The sequence below is a fragment of the Helianthus annuus genome, chromosome 11 (genome assembly GCF_002127325.2).
Source record: "Helianthus annuus cultivar XRQ/B chromosome 11, HanXRQr2.0-SUNRISE, whole genome shotgun sequence".
Taxonomy (NCBI): domain Eukaryota; kingdom Viridiplantae; phylum Streptophyta; class Magnoliopsida; order Asterales; family Asteraceae; genus Helianthus; species Helianthus annuus.
Window position 1 is genome coordinate 43,238,770 of NC_035443.2, and position 18,213 is coordinate 43,256,982.

The 18,213-nt window shown below is 37.7% G+C and overlaps 1 non-coding gene across 1 annotated transcript; it reads right to left on the reverse strand.

The window, feature by feature from the left end:
• Positions 1-1,804: 1,804 nt before the first annotated feature.
• Positions 1,805-1,911, reverse strand: LOC118484456. The gene has a single exon (XR_004873567.1). It is a non-coding gene; the product is annotated as a small nucleolar RNA R71 (small nucleolar RNA).
• Positions 1,912-18,213: the final 16,302 nt, after the last annotated feature.

Genomic DNA, 18,213 nt, shown 5'->3' on the forward strand with positions numbered 1-18,213 from the left:
TAACTAGTTTCTTATGTTGAAGGCGAATCTTCCTTATCATTTGTCCGTGGTGTCTTGGCATTGTTTTACTGTTTATATAAAATAAAAGATTTTCACCATTCATATCTCCACGGTCTATATAGAGATATGTTGGCTACCTGGTCGAGGGTTAAGGGAATGGTTTGATAAGAGTCTTGCCTTGTTCAGTGTATAGATCCTGTAAGGACCTGGGTCAACTTTAGTAGGATCTCCTTCAATACCCACTGGTATTGGATGGCGGGGGTCCGAACTCCTTGATCCCCTCATATGTAAGCTACTATTAAAACATTAACCCGACTACTTAGTACTGTATCCCTGCTGACTCAGACTACTTAGCCAAGGGTAACGTCACCTTCAAAAGAGGGGCCTACCACATTACACATTAATAACTTAATTAATTATCTTTCAATAATCCAACCCTTTAGGATTGTATCCTTGCTGACTCAAACTGCTGGGTTGAGGGTGATGTCACCTTTAAAAGAGGGGCCTACTATAATAACTAAGATAATCTCTTAAAAAGTGCAAAAGTGTGGAAATAATCAGTGGTTACCCTAAACACGAGTCGGATCCGAGTGATTCATCTTGTCTATCTGTTTTTACTTTTATTTTTTATTTTTCAGCATTTTTAGTTTTTATTTTATAGTTTAAATCCTTTTTCTAAACTTTTGATTTGATTAGACGTTGAGGATAAACCGATATTAAAAGCTCTTGTGTCCTTGGACGACCTCGATATCTTGCCAACACTATACTACGCTCAAGATGGGTGCACTTACCCATATGTGTGTTTGGTATTAGTAAAATATCGTGTTTTATAAATTTAAAACTTGACTAACGTGTAAAAAGGGCTAAAAATATACATAAAAACCTATAACACCACACGCGCATCAAGTTTTTGGCGCCGTTGCCGGGGACACAAGGATTTTAAGAAAGTTAGGAATCAACGGCCTAATCGTTTTTTTCTTATTTTTCTGTTTTTTTAGGATTTCTCTTAAATTTTCAGTTTCTGCAGAGCTCAGCACGGGCCGTGCCTGGTCGGACACGGGCCGTGCCCAGCATTGTTACTGGCAGTTTTTATTTTCCGAGTTACAGAGAGTTGAGCACGGGGCCGTGTCGGTGCAGCACGGGGCCGTGTCGAACTCCCCAGTAACAGGGATCCGGAAAATAGTCACTGTATCTCCGACCACGGGCCGTGTTCATCTGAGCACGGGGCCGTGGTGAAGCTTCTGACTAACGTTCTTTTTGTTTTATTGCAGGACTTGGAACCCAGGCGCCACATCTGAACTTTCCACGTAGTGTATGAGCTCCAGTTCTAGTAGAGACATAAAAGAACCCCTAGACGAACCCGAACGCTTTCTAAGAAAAAGACTTAAAGCTAAAAACCAAGAGAAAGTTTCGGGGGACCCACTTCCAATGGCGGACCAACGTACCCTCATGGATTACCTACGACCCACCGTAGGAAATCTCGGCGTCGCTATCAATGCGCCGAATGTCGAAGCCAACAACTTCAAACTTCGGCCACATTTGATACAAATGCTTCAAAACTCCGCAACCTTCCATGGGCTTGCGGACGAGGATCCCCATCTACATATTACTAATTTTAGAAATATGTGATACCTTTTGGATCAATGGAGCATCAAACGACGCCATCCGCCTTCGAATGTTTCCATTTTCACTAAAAGACCGAGCTAAGGCTTGGCTTAATACCCTCCCAGTTGGCTCGGTAAACACCTGGGATGAACTAGCCCAAAAGTTTCTATACAAGTATTCCCCTCCTGCTAAAACGGCTAAATTAATGACTGAAATTAATACATATTCACAAGTGGATGGGGAATCCTTATATGAATCTTGGGAAAGGTTCAAGGAGCTACTAAGAAAGTGTCCTCATCACGGTCTTGCGGTATGGCAACAAGTATCCAATTTCTATAATGGGTTGTTGCGACACACAAGACAAACACTTGACTCTAGCTCTGGGGGACTTTTAGGTAATCGTCGCCCAAATGAAATATATAATCAAATTGAGGAAATTGCTCAAACCAATTTTCAGTGGCACACTCCCCGATGCAATAAATCTATTGCCCCGGGCGCCCATAAGGTTGATGAAAGCACTTCTTTACAAGCTCAAATCGAGGCCCTTTCTTCAAAAATCAAAAAGCTAGAGATGGCAAAAACGGCCTCGGTTATGGCTTGTGAGGGGTGTGGTGGGCCACATGAAAATTGGAGCTGTATGAAAGAAGTAGATAACCAAACAGAATCGGTAAACTACATTGATAATAGACCTAGGCCGTCGGGTCCTCCAACGGGTACCTACAACTAAGGATGGCGTAACCACCCTAACCTTGGTTGGAGGGAACCCGGCAATAGTAGTAACCAACAAAATCTAAACCAACGAACAAACTTTCAAAAACCAAGAAATGAGTCACAAAATTTCTCTCAACAACAAGGGGGATGAGAAAGGCTTGAAGATACCGTATCTCGCCTCATCTCCGACATCGAAAAGAAAAACTCGGATCGATTTCAACAATTGGAATCGAATTTTAGAAATCAACAAGCTAGTATTCAAAACATTGAAAAACAATTAAATCAACTAGCTCAAAATTTCTCCGAGAGACCAGAAGGCGTGTTACCAAGTAATACTGAAACCAACCCAAAGGCGCAGGTACAACTCATCACATTGAGAAACCGTACCGTTGGTCCCGAGGAGGCTCCATTACCTCCAACTGAAAGAAGCCAATCTAGCCAAACCACATCTCCACCCATGCCCCAACAAGAGAAGGCTTCTCCAACAATTCAAGAGCCCACCAAGAATCCTCCGATTCCATACCCCGGTCAGTTAATTCGCCAAAAGACCGATGAGCAATTCGCAAAGTTCGAAAATTTGCTAAAACAATTGCATGTTAATATTCCATTTATCGAAGTCCTAACTCAAATGCCTAAATATTCAAAATTTATGAGGGACTTCCTCACTCATAAAGGAAAATTGAATCATTCCAATTAGTTAACTTAGGCGAAGAATGCTCCGCCCTTGTACTCAACAAACTCCCACAAAAGAAGATTGATCCTGGAAGCTTCACGATTCGTTGCTCGATCGGGGAATCCCCCATTCGCAATGCACTAGCCGACCTCGAGGCTAGCATCAACCTCATGCCCGCATCAATGTTCAACCGACTCGGCCTAGGGAAAACATGCCCTACAAAAATGAGCATATAACTCGCCAATAGGTCCGTCAAATATCCACAAGGTGTCACCGAAAATCTATTGGTCAAAGTCGGCGAATTTGCCTTCCCGGCCGACTTTGTCATACTAGATATGGAGGAAGATATCGAAGTACCACTCATCTTAGGAAGGCCATTCCTAGCTACGACCCAAGCATTGGTAGACATGAATGGTAGAACACTAACATTGAGGCTCGGGGACAAGGAAATGAAGTTTGGAGTTGGAAAGAGACTAGAAGACGACGACCCGGTCAACTACATGAAGGTCATAGACTCAAGTTTGGATGATGCTCTCCGACGGTGCAGCATGGGATGCAAATACATCCCGCTTGGGTAACATATGACCAGGCTTCGGGTCTAGCCAAGGACCCTTATAAACGTGGCGCACCAAGGAGGCATTCCGCGGAACTATCCTTAGTTTAGTTTAGATTAATTTTTATGTTTTCTAGTTTAGTTTTAATTTTCAGGAATAAACACACTTGGGATGGTGAAGGATACCAAGGGAAACTTGAACCAGCACCCCATGCACAAAAACAGGGCCACTCGACAATTTTTCTTCATTACAGTAAGTTCAGCACGGGGCCGTGCTCATCCAACACGTCCCGTGTTCAACCATCTGCAGAAAAATGCCCAGTTCAGGTATCTGGACACGGGGCGTGCTCGCTGAACACGCCCCCGTGCCCAGGCTTCTGTTTCTTTTTGCTAGTTTCTGTTACTGGCGATCTGAACACGGGGCCGTGTCCAGACGCCCAGTAACATAAATTTTTGCTTTTTAAACACATTTTTACACATTCAATCAACCTAAAAACTTATTTTTGGGACACATTGAGGACAATGTGAACTTTAAGTGTGGGGAGGATGCTAAAACCTTGAATCTTGCGAGTCCTAATTACAAGCCTTACACAAACTCTATTGGAACCGCTAATCACCCCAATTTTTTTCAATTTTTTTTCATTTATTTTTTTACTTGTCTAGGTTTAATTTGGGAATTTCAAGTTCTAAAAAAGGTTATATTTTAAGAAATTTACAACCGATAGCGTCGTGATAAAAAGAACCAACATAAGAAAATTATGAAACGGCATGACAAATCTAGTTAAAATTTGATTATATATACTTGATCACATAAAAACCCATTCCCACAAAAAGTGAGTTTTGAGCCTTTATTGAGCATACAAATATACATCTTTAAACTAAATGCTCATTTTTTGTTTCTTGTGTGAATAGCCGCTTGGTTCTTACGACTCTAGAACTTGCCACGACGATGCATTCCCGGTCCTTACCAACTTAAGCCCGAGTAAGTAAATGATAGAGGCATTAGGACTAACCCTTTTTATTTCTACACCATTATTTTTCTTTTTTTTTACCACCTACCCAAAAATCCCCCTAGTTAACCCCTTTGAGCCTAAACCTTTTCATTTCTTAACCCAAAACAAACACCCTTTTACCCACCAAAACCCTTTTTTTATTTTAAAACCTTTATTTTAGTAACAAAGCTCGGGTTTCCTTATGACTTCCTTATCAAAAAAAAAAAATAATTGATGATGAAGCCAAAAAGAAATAAACAAACAAGTTTATCAAAAAGAAATTTGTTTGAAGAATTGCTTCATCAAAATAAAAAGTTAAAAAAAATAAAAATTAAAAAAATAATAAAAAGTCTTTAGAAAACCGACGCTTTTTACGCCTTTCGCCCTTTTCTACTAACCACTAACCCAACCACCTATCTTTAACCCAAGCCTAACCCTTCCCCCAAAAGTCCTCTTGATATTTACAAAGGTATATAGTTAAAAAGGAGGAGGATTGATTGCCTGACAAGCCTATGGTAGGAGTAAGTTCCATGCCGCTCTCGAGTGTTTCACTAAAATACATCTTCGGCCGAGTGTTGAGTGATCCCCCGTGAGGTATGTGAACTTGTATATAAATGGAATTTTAAAAAGGCATGTTATGCCCTAATAAGTAATTTATCTTATGTAATGTTTTAAATAGATCATGACAAATAGGATTGTAAATAAAAAAAAAATACAACTTAATAAAGAATCTTGGAAATCCCGACACTCTATGACAAGCCCAAAAACCTTCTCTTCTACCCGTTCCATTTGGGAGTGTAAGCCACAAAATAAAGAGTTTTGCTTGAGGACAAGCAAAGATTCAAGTATGGGGGCATTTGATGTGTGCAAAATGCAACATATAAATTACATCAATTGTGGCATAAAACTAACCATTTTTTAGAGCTAATGTTGGAAACAGTGTGTTTTTGTCAGTGTGTTTTTGTCTTCCTTTTGTATTTTCAGGATTAAATGAGCTCAAATGAACAAAAGAAGCAAAAAGGCAGCTAAATCTAACATAAATACAAGAAAAGAAATAAACGTGGCATGCCCGACCCCACGACAGCATCTTCCCAAGCAAAAACAAGAGAACAGAAGGCTGAACACGCCCCGTGCTCAATGAGCACGGGGGCATGCCCAAGTGTCTGCAGAAAAGACAAAGTTGTAGAAGCTTCTATCACCCACCAAGGGGGCGTGTCCAGCGGACACGGGGCCGTGGTCAACTCTAAGATTCGCAGAATCTAGGAAAATCTTGATAGTACAGATACGCTTCTGCACACGGGGTCATGCCCAGCAGACACGGGGGCGTGGACTAATGCAGACAAACTGCAATTAATGAAGAAAGAGAAGATGGGTCGACACGGGGCCGTGCCCATTGGACACGGGGCCGTGTCCGGGCTTCTGTGCAGGCTATAAATAGGGGTGCTTGGCTCATTTGCAAACCATCCATTGGCAAACCACCTCTCTCACACTTCACCCACCCACCACCACCATCACAACCCATATCCACCACCATCATACAGTGTGTGAGTAGTCTCAGGATCCAAGATTGATTGTAAGAGTTATTGATAATCAAAGGCCATGTTTGCCTAAGTCTCTTACATCACTTGGTGAAGACAAGTGTCTAGTGTAATACTTTTTATTTTTAATCTTTTCACACTTTTTATTTGGTTATGTATTAATGACTTTAATAACTTTTCTTATGTTGAAGGTGAATCTTCCTTATCATTTGTCCGTGGTGTCTTGGCGTTATTTTATTGTCTATATAAAACAAAAGATTTTCACCATTCATATCTCCACGGTCTATATGGAGATATGTTGGCTACCTGGTCGGGGGTTAAGGGAATGGTTTGGTAAGAGTCTTGCCTTGTTCAATGTATAGATCCTGCAAGGACCTGGGTTAACTTTAGTAGGATCTCCTTCAATACCCACTGGTATTGGATAGCGGGGGTCCGAACTCCTTGATCCCCTCATATGTAAGCTATTGTTAAAACATTAACCCGGCTACTTAGGACTGTATCCCTGCTGACTCAGACTACTTAGCCGAGGGTAACGTCACCTTCAAAAGAGGGGCCTACCACATTACGCATTAATAACTTAATTAATTATCTTTCAATAATCCAACCCTTTAGGATTGTATCCTTGCTGACTCAAACTACTGGGTTGAGGGTAACGTCACCTTCAAAAGAGGGGCCTACTACAATAACTAAGATAATCTCTTAAAAAGTGCAAAAGTGCGGAAATAATCAAAGGTTACACTAAACACGAGTCGGATCCAAGTGATTCATCTTGTCTATCCGTTTTTACTTTTATTTTTTACTTTTCAGCATTTTTAATTTTTATTTTATAGTTTAAAACCTTTTTCTAAACTTTTGATTTGATTAGACGTTGAGGATAAACCGGTATTAAAAGCTCTTGTGTCCTTGGACGACCTCGGTATCTTGCCAACACTATACTACGCTCACGATGGGTGCACTTGCCCATATGTGTGTTTGGTGTTAGTAAAATATCGTGTTTTATAAATTTAAAACTTGACTAACGTGTAAAAAGGGCTAAAAATATACATAAAACCTAAAAATATTGTAATATTATAAAATTTATATTGAATTATATTCACATAAATACATGGATATGATATATATATTTAATATTAATATTACATTATTGATATATCATCTTTGTATTTGTATAACATAACATAACTGTAAGATACAGATAGGGGTTACACATACTAAGAATTTAAATCACATGAAATCATTTAGGTATAATATTTGAATTGTACTATCTTAATATTTATTTTATGATTTATTTTAGTGGCATCATACCTAAATTGTGTTATCTTATATTAATATTTTCTATTAAGATATTAATATTACTATCATAATAAGATTATAAAATTGAATTATATTCATATAAATACATGGGTATGATATGTAATATATCACAAAAATAATATAAGACCTAACATCATTAATATATATCACCGTTATATATATAGGGGAAAGTTCATTTGAGAAGAAATTTAATATGAGAAGAAAAAGAAGAAAGGGCATATTAGTAAAATACTATTTCATTTATAACTTATATCATTAATTTTTCTCTCTTTAATTAATTAATCAACTAATCATTAATTATCCTACATATAATCTACAAAACCTAAACATATCAAAATTTTCCTACATATACCATACACAGTCAAAATTTATCCTACACACCTCGAAATAAATCCTACACAACTCGTAATTTATCCTACACAACTAGTAATTTATTCTACACTTTGAATTAAGTTGTTTTTTTTAATTTGGAAAAAGTATATATTTTGAAAAGGAGTTACAAATTTATTTTAGTTAGTTATTAAAGAGGAATAATACAAATTAATGATTTATGTAAGTTTACCAATATACCCTTATATTAAAATTAAATGCAAATATTAAATGAAGTAAAATGAAACATTCTTATTGGTTGAAACTTCTTCTTTTTTCTTCTTACAAAAAAATTCTTCTCATTTGAACCTTCCACTACATATATATATATATATATATATATATATATAATGTATAGCATACCTGTAAGATACAGATATTGGCTACACATATTGAGGATGACATAAAATCATTCACATATCATGCCTGTATTGTATTAACTTAATATTTATATTATGATTTCCTTTTCACAGAATATCACATAAGGTATCAATTTTCTAACAGTAATGTTTAAGGTTTAGGTATTAGAAGAACACCTAAATGGCATAAACAAGTGGCTTAGCTCTGATACCACCTTCTGTCACAGCCCCCGACCCCACCCTGGGAGCGGGAGCCACGAACCAGTCAGATGGTATCGGTGTTTGTAAATTTGGCAGCGAAAATTTTCTTCAGGACCATAGTTAGGAAATATTTTTATCAGAGTTAAACACCAAAATGTTTAAAATATATAAATTGGATAAAACCCAAGTTTTGCTGATAATACATTTATAGGGATAAACCCTTTTTATTGAAAACAAAGTCTCATCTTTATTTAAGTAACTTTTATAGCCACTTTTCTAAGCGTTCAGTGCTCTCCAGCTGGCTTTTATTGGCTTTCACATTGTGTTACCTGAAACGCGTTTTAAAAACATTTTATCAGCAAGAAATACTGGCGAGTACATTCCAATTTGTAAAACCTCAGTTGTTGTAACATTGCAATATTAAGGGCGATTACATTGTTTATATCTACACAATTACTCGGCCAGTACATGTCACTCGACGGATTTGTGACTATGGTCATATCACACATTGGATACCCGTGCCCAATTGTGAAGGTTATCAAGTACTGTATACATACCCCATAATACTGGCAACAATTGAAGAATTACAAAGACTTATTCACTGTAGTTATAACTGATAAATGTTTATAGTTTTAGAAAATATTTGAAATAAGGGCTCACAAATTGTGAGAAAAGAGAATGGACTCACTTTTGTAGCCTTAGGTATTTCTACAGGCTTCCTAATAATATTATAGCTTCCTGTTGCTTCTCCTGGTTATTATTTATTAAATTTAAGCAATGCACACGTGTTAGTAAAATAACCCAAATCACATTAACCGTATAACTCGAAACAGAACTCCAATGACTGAGTCAGGCAGAGCCTTGACATGCCTTATAGAGTTCTAGATCAATCGGGTGTAACACGAGACAGAACTCCAACGACTAAGTCAGGCAGAGCCTTGACATGCATTACAGAGCCCTAGATCGATCGTGTAGGGTAATAGTAGGGTTATAATACTTACGACGAGGTAGAGCTTCGCTTATTAGGGGGTATTAGGCTATAACTTTAGCCCACATAATGTTGAGAGAGAATTGAGAAATTTGAAGAAGTTGAAATGGCCGATCTTTGCTCCTTTTATAGCTGGTCGAAGGGCGGCTCGCGCCCCGCGAGAGCTTGCTATCTATCCTTCGCGGCTCGCGAGGAACCATAGGGCGGTTTTAGGGTTGGTGAGTCACAGGGTAGTCTTGACGCGTGTCTTGACACGTGGCGATCAGGGTGTCCGCTAAGCAACATAGGGTTGCGCCCCGCGAACCCTCCCCTTGACTGGGTCGCGGCCCGCGAGCGGCTCTATTGTTTGTTTTTATTTGTTATTTATTAAAATAAATGTTATTCGGGTCCATTTCTCTCATACGGGGTGTATTTAGGAACGTTTAGGGGTGTTTTCTAGGGTTGTTATATTTGGTGAATGGATATTTAATATATTTATAATTTAATGAAACTATAAATATTACATAGAATCTTCATGTGGTGAACAAAAGAGAAACTCTTGAGTAGAGCTTCTTGATGACAATTAATTAGTTTTATTAGAGTTTTTAAGTCTCTAATTAAGTGACTAATTGTTAGTGCAGTAACGTCTATCGCCTCCGTCAATCCGATTCATAGCAGAAACTGAAGATTACAAGCCTTATATTGTAATATGTAAAGAAAAGGCAAGGTGGCATTTTGCACTTTGGAGAGCTATAGTGTTAGAGAGAGAAGATAGAGAGAGAAAGTGTTGTGTACGTGATTCAGGTGCTGTACGTTTTCAGATCATTCAATAGAATCACAGATATAACTACGTCGTGTGTGTTCGGTCACGTTCGTGTACGGATTCCGCACGTTACACGAGTCGGTTCACAATCGTTTTGGAGTCGAAAACCGATCCTACAAGTGGTATCAGAGCAGGAGCTCAATTGCACAGATCATACACACTAAATCGTACAAGAATTCATCAGATTCAGATAAAAAATCGCATCAGATTTGCTTAATTTCTTCATCTTTTCATATCTTTCACTTCCTAACTGAAAAACACAAAATTAAACGGGTTTTTACGGTTAAAAATTGCTGATTTTTTGATATGTTGTGCGAAATAAATTGATCTATAAGCCTACAAATTTTCAGAACTTAATTCTAAGCGGTTTAAGAGAAATCTTAAATTTTTGGTTCGAAAAAGGGGTTGAAATATGTTAACTATTGCTGCTGTTGATATTCTTGGTGTTCACCGATCGGATGGCAATCCGATCGGATGACCATCCGATCCAAAGTCCTCACTCGATCGAGTCACATAGTCAAACTTGTTTAAATGATTTTGTCAGTCAACAAAGTATCGGCCTCATTAATAACCTACAACAGAAGTCACGTGATTCACTATAATATATAGATTCATATTAACGGTCCAATCAGAAATTGATTAATATCAAATTTGTCAGACATGTTTAAATAATTCACAAGATTTTTCAATTGCATGTGATTTCATATACAGGATTGTCGGGCCATCTTTATTCAAAATTCATGTATTATAAATTGAACAATTAGTGGATGTCAGCCCACTAAGTCCATCGGCCCAATTAGAATTGAAATTGATCGTTGTTTGTCGGTTAAGTGGACATTGTGGTCCAATAAAATTCAAACATAAATAAATCAAAAGCGGTTTGAATTGAGTTGTGGAATGTGTCAGACATTAATTCAAAAGGTTGCATGGCTCGATATTTGATAGTAGTTGTCGGCTTGTAGTTTGAAAGTTTTGAGAATTGATACCAAGTATCGAGTGGCAATCCGTACGGATTGCCATCCGATCATCTACACCTAGTTTGTCAAAGTGTTGGATATCAAAGGTCACTAGATCGGATTACATTAATTGTTTGAAAAAGCTACTCGATCGGATCATTATCCGATCCGTGGCATTGTAGTTTGTTTTGTTTTATTAACTGACAATTGTCGAACGGTGACTCGATCGCATCACCATCCGATCCTTGTCGATCTCTCACTTATTCACTTGTTGTGCAAATCATCGAGTGGCAATCCGAACGGATTGCCATCCGATTCTAATCACTCTATTTTGCTCTAGGTTCAAGCGTCGGATCCCCACTCGATTGGATCACCATCCGATTCAAGGCATACTGTTCAAGTGTCTGATCATCGCTCGATCGGATCACCACCCGATCCAAAGCTCATTGTCAAGTGTCGGATCGTCGCTCGATCGGATCACCACCCGATCCAAAGCTTATTGTCAAGCATAGGATAGTCACTCGATCGGATCACCATCCGATCCGTTGTCATCTGATTTCTGTTACTCTGTTGACTTTTGTAGACCCACTCGATTAGATAACCATCCGATCCAGCTGTTTGATAATTTTTTAAAACTGATCATTGTTGTTTGATTGATTCAGGTGATTCGAGGAGATAACATCATGGCTAAAGAGTTTTACAATACGTTCTACAAAGCATTCACATCAGAATCCTCCGAAACATCAACGGTCACACCCAAATCAATAACATAAACAATTAATGATAATATTAAACATGATAATTTCTATGGAACCTATTCAAAACCACCAAAACTTGAGAATATAGAAGATTATACATGGTGGAAAGAGAGATTCCTGAACAGGACCAAGGCATATGCTCACGAGAGCTGGTTCTGCCTAGAGTTTGGATACAGTCAATCGATCAATGACAAGCATGAAGAGATACATCTCAATGATCTTTACGATGAAGACAAACGGAAATTCTCATATGAGAAGAAGATGATAGCTGTCACACCCCTATTTCCACGTGTCACCGGTGGGCCCGGTGGGGAGTATCGTGACGTAATTAATATCATCATAGTCAAACAACACAACATATAAATGCTCAGCGGAAGCAAAAGATAGATTTATTTCAACTGAATAAATTGTAATGTTTAAGTATCACAAAACAGTCGAAACAGATCCACAGGCGGATCAAATAAAAAGGAAAATTGTTCAACAGACTTTGACATCTAAAGCTTGCGAGACTTGAGTAATGATGCCTGGAGTAGCCAGCCTATTACGTTTAGTACCTGCACTTAGCCTTTTTGGAAAATACGTCAGTTTACACTGGTAAATACAACTTAACTGACTCATTTTGAAAAGAGTTTGAAAATTGATTTGAATGCACTTCGGCAAAAATATTTTTATAACTTGGGACAATTATTCAAAATAATCTTGTATACAGTTTTACTCATTTGTCGTTCATTAGGGCCGGTTGCAAGGCCGGACTTAAGTTAACTGACACGCCACAGGTATAATGCCCACAAGGTCGATTCCTTTAAGTGGGATACCAGTTTTTACATAATGCATCTGTCAGGTGTACGCCTACACCCCGTGCTTAGGTCATGGCCATTTCTTTGAATGATGCCAAGGATATCTGGGACAAGGTCATTTAACCCCCAAGGGCCATACACCAAATAATACATATCAAACAGGTTATGTAAATACATCAATCACAATACGATTTAAATGACTACATAAACCCGACCAAGCGGTACTTTTATAGTACCGTATCTGTCACGACCCTCGGCCCCGGTTTGACCCGGTCCAGAGCCGCGACGCAGGAAATCCCGTGGTATCTATTTAAATGACAGCGGAAGTCTTTTTTTTTAAACAGGATCTTTTTAATATTAAAACTGCTCGTTTATATAATATAGGGATAAATCCCATAATTTACAATAAGGTGATTTCCCGGGGAAATCTTTATTTCTCAAAACATGTTTCTTTATTTGTTTACATTGAGCCACTTTTCTAAGCTTGTAGTGCTCCACGGCACTTTTCTTTGCTCACAACAGATCACCTGAAACATGTTTGAAAAAGGTTTTGTCAGCGGGGAAATACTGAGTGAATCATTCTTTTTGATAAAATGACATGTTGTTATAATTTACAGTATTAAGAGCGATTACAGTGTTTCCATATCAACCAACTACCCACAGTATTTGTCACTCGACCGGATCTGTGACTGTGGTCATATCACTGTTGGGTCCGTTCACCCACAAGTGACGTAAATCACTATTTAGGTCCGACTACCTAATAGTGTATATCATGATTTAGGCTTGCTCACCTAAAATGATATAAATAAAAGTAATGTGCACAATACCCCACATACTGGCTGTAAACTTGGCGATTACAAAGACTTAATCCCTGTAATTATAACTTTGGAAAATAATTTGGAATATTGTAAAACAATTTATAAAAAGAGAATGACTCACATTGAAGATTTAACGAGCAGAGTATAAGCCTACTGATTAGCCCTGATTAACCTAATTTAAATAACAATGCACACACAAACGGGTTAGTAACTAATACAGCAGTTACGACAATTCACGAGATTAAACCCTCACAACGATTTACAAGTGCAATACTTACAATTCAGCAGATTCACAACGAATGACAGAGTATAGTCCGAGTTCGAACAGCACTCAAACATTCAAGTCGAAATCACGATGAATAACAAAGTATAGGCTCAATTTGGGCAGCACTTAAACAATCGTTGGAAAGTTATAATCGATCGGACGTTGAATCGTAATAGCGATCGAGTTATTACCCTGATTGCGGCAGCGATTCGTGAATTGTGTGTGCTGTGGAGTATTTCTGCTATAACTCAGCGTGTACAACGAATTTTTTCGTTGTTTTTGTGCCAGAAATCAAGTGCCAATGCCCTCTATTTATACCCAAATTTTGACCCCCCTCGCGTGAAGCGAGGGGTACCCCTATGGGCGTCGCGTGACGCGAGGGGTCACCTATGTTCATAGGGTAGCCCTTCGTGCATGTAGCTTTGCTGAGTCGACAGTTTCTTAAAATTCGAATTCGACAGATAGTTATTAAGATAATCGTAACTAGGGTTTTACCCCCCCTGAGTTTTAGGGGCCCTGATCCTGATTCTGATGATTCTGAAAATTTTAGGGTTTATGCAGAATTACTTGGGTTTCTCAATTAGGGTTTTCTTAAGAGACAATTAACATACTAAGTATTGGTTTTTAGTGAGAGTTGTTACATCCTCCCCACATTAAGAATAATCTCGTCCTCGAGATTTATTGGAATAGATGAGGATATTTCCGCTTCATTTCTGATTCCAGCTCCCAAGTGTATTCTGGTCCTCTCTTTGAATCCCATTTGACTTTGACTAACACTAGTCGCTTGTGTTTGAGAAACTTGACTTTTCTGTCTTCTATTTGTAGTGGTTTTTCTACAAATTTCAGCTTTTCATTTACCTCTACATCTTGAAGAGGTACTACCAGGGATTCGTCAGATAAACATTTCTTGAGATTGGATACATGAAACACATCATGTACTCCAGCTAATTCTTCTGGTAGTTGTAAACGATAAGCAACTGGTCCTATTCGTTGCATTACTGAAAATGGTCCTACGTATCTTGAACTTAGCTTTCCTTTCTTACCGAATCGTACTACTCCTTTCCAAGGAGAGACTTTCAAAAGTACTTTGTCTTGTTGTGTAACGCCCTGCGTTTTCAAACATCCTACATTTAGAAACCTTACGTGAAATTCTATCTTTGGAAATCTTGTGTTCTTATAACCATTCTTTCATCGTAATCGTTATAAAATACGGAACTTGCTTCGTAAATAAAACTTGTACATTACACTTTTTACCTAGTTAAATCATGTTTTATTTCATATTTCACCTTGTTACAAGTTAGGGGAAACATTGTTGCATATTATTACACAACTTAATTAACAAAATTACTCATTATAATGTTTTAAAAAAATAAAAAAAAATAAAGAAATATGGCAGCCCAATTCAGCAAAATTCAGCCCCATATAGTTGGGTTTTGTGGGCTAGTTTCAAGGTGTAACCCCTTCTAAACACTTCCAAAACCCAACCCATTGAAACCCTAATCCTTCCCCCTATAAATACCACTTATAACCAGCCTCCCTACCACTTTTGCAACCCTAAAAACTCACAAAACATCCACCAAACCGTAGCTGAAAGCAAGGGTTCGAGTAGATTGACACCCCTTCACGAAAATGAGCATAACTCACTCAATTCTTATCCGATTCACTCGATTCTTTTTCCTACTTGCTTGTATAATCATGGGGTTCGATTCCTAGACTTCTCCTTGGAGAAATCAGACCTGGAAATGCCCCGAAATAGTCCATAAACTTTCTGTTTGTTTTTATGTTCATCAAAAACTTGTTTAAACCTATGCAACTTGTGTCTAACACATCTCATACCTATGTCCTAATGCTTACAACTTATCCCATGGTTGGTTAAGCTTAAAAACAAGGTTGAGACATTTAAAATCAGAGGATTAAACCTCATAAACTTGGTGTTTTGTTTAGGGTTTTTAACCCACAAGTCATGTCAAACTTTGTCTTTGATACATGAGTGATTATGGAACAACTTGGGTTGTCCAAACATACAATCCTCACATGATTTGATGATTTCTCTTAGTTAGTGTGTATATTTCTTATTCTTTATTGTATGTTCATGACCCTCCTTGGTTGTTTTTTTTTTACATCAAGTGTAGTGGTGAACACATAGAGGTGCCTAAATGGAAGACTTGATCTTCCTACCTCCTACATGACTTCTATGACATTTAGAGGTACCAAAATGAAGATTTTAATCTTCTACCTCATGCTTGAACTATTGGACATATATTATATAACCTAAATATATTATTCGAATAATCGAATCTTTGATGATGAACTAGTGTTCATATGTCGGGGTACTAGATTACATCATCCTAGACTATGATAACCTGTCACGATTCTAATGGAACCTTGTTCCATGAAAACATCTAAACTCCTTCGAGTTTCCTAGTGTCAAGAACAAGCATCATATGTACTAAATGATTATTTTCCATGTTATTCTCATATCTTATTTTTATGTTGTTTTAAACACCGAATCTCGACTCTAAACATACTTGAACCTTAACCCTTATACATTCGGACTCTAAATCTCTACTCGTCAACAATTGGATAATCGGAAAACATATGCAAACTTTGTGAGTATACTCGTATTCCCCCTTTTTACTTTTATCACTTTTGGGGTGTAACATGTTTACCTATTGAAATTTACACATGAACTTTTGTCTAAACACATGAACATTCCTATAACATGCTTGTATATGTGATGGCTTGATACTTTAAATTTGGGTGATTCTTATGTGTAGAACTTATCATTAACTTCGTACGAGCCAAACCTTGACATATGTAGCGCTATAGGATTAACGACCCGCCTCTACTGAAACTTTGGTTATGTCATGAGCAAGTTGCGTTTTCTTGGTTTGATATGTTAGACACATGCCATATTTAATGTTTATCTTGAATCGCATGCTTGCTATGAGGGATTGTTCACACTTTTATCTTATGCTATGTATGTACCAAACTTGTATACTCGCCTTTGCTTTTGCATTGAATAGTATTTTTAAACATGTTACAGGTTGATGATGATGAAATGAAAGAGGTAGCACGATGCCTAGATACACACTTTAGACGTTAGATTTAAATATGTTGTATCGAATTTTGGTTATGTTGGTTTGTTATTTTGATTAAACTTGTTGTTATTTGGGATCTTGTATTGATGACTACTTGAAGTTGGAAATGAAATTTGGATTATTAAATAATTGTCACAAATAGCGTTATGATGTCTCGAGCAATCTTCACACTTCGTCTCATCCCGATGTTTCCGCCATTGGTTGGGGTGTGACAGATTGGTATCAGAGCCATAACTATAGGGAATTAGGAAAAGTAGGAATGCTTTAGCCTAGTCTATAGTTTTAGAACCTTATTCGTATGCTTTGCTTGGACTACTATATGATACTTTATTTGTTACTTATTTATGCTCTTTTAAACATGTATGTTACTCATGTGTAATATTCGACATGTTATTCTTACGCATTAATGCTTGTTTTATTATGTGTTAACACTTGTTTCGTTGTTCGATTCTTTATGTGTTATTCTTGACATATTTCTCTATGTGTTAATACTTGTTTTATTTCATTATTTAAGTATCATCCTTGATATGCTTTCTTATGTGTTTATACTTGTTTGTGTATCTCCTTCGAAATACACTTCCCTCGTGCATTTTACTCGATTATTCTAAATCCGACAACACTCATATTGTACAAATGAGACGAATTCACCAAAATAGGCGTGAAACCCACAATTTGGTGAACGACTCTCAATCTACCTATTCTTTTTTTACACGAGATATCGCGATTAAGCTAGGAGTGAAATCCACATCTTAATGGTAAATCTCAAATTTCAAGTTCTAGTGGACCCTCGTCAACACGTCGAAATTAAATTTTGACCCGACGAGTACCAACCACACTTAGGATACGAAATCGTCAAGTTAGGGGTGAAACCCGCACCTTGTCGACTAGTTCCACTCCTTGGCATTTTTTTTCATAAATCCCGCCAAGTCTCGAAATTTCGATTGATTTGGGACATGTAGTAACCGGAAGGGTAAATACCGTTAACCGACTTGTCGGCGAGAGTATTTTACCTATTAGGCCAAAACATGCTCCTCAAATTCAAAAGACTTTTCGACCACTTTGGTTAGTCAAAGTTCCGTTTTGGAACACTCCAAACTTTGGTCAAACATGTGTTTCTATTTTTCATTTTATACGATGCAATCTTTCAACCTCGAGTTTACCTTTGATTTCTCTTTTCACACGCACAACATATCGAACCTTTTCGATACACTTATATATGCATGATTTTCATATAATTTAAATTCATATTCCTTGTAACAACTAGTGGAGATGTATCATCGAGATTGGAGTGACTTCCTTACCTTGACGATTGACTCCACCCCTCTTCCCCTAAAACGACCTCACCAACGAGTTAGGGGTGATTCCCTTACTTAGGTGACCGTTACCAAAACTCCTCTTTCAAAATATTTTATT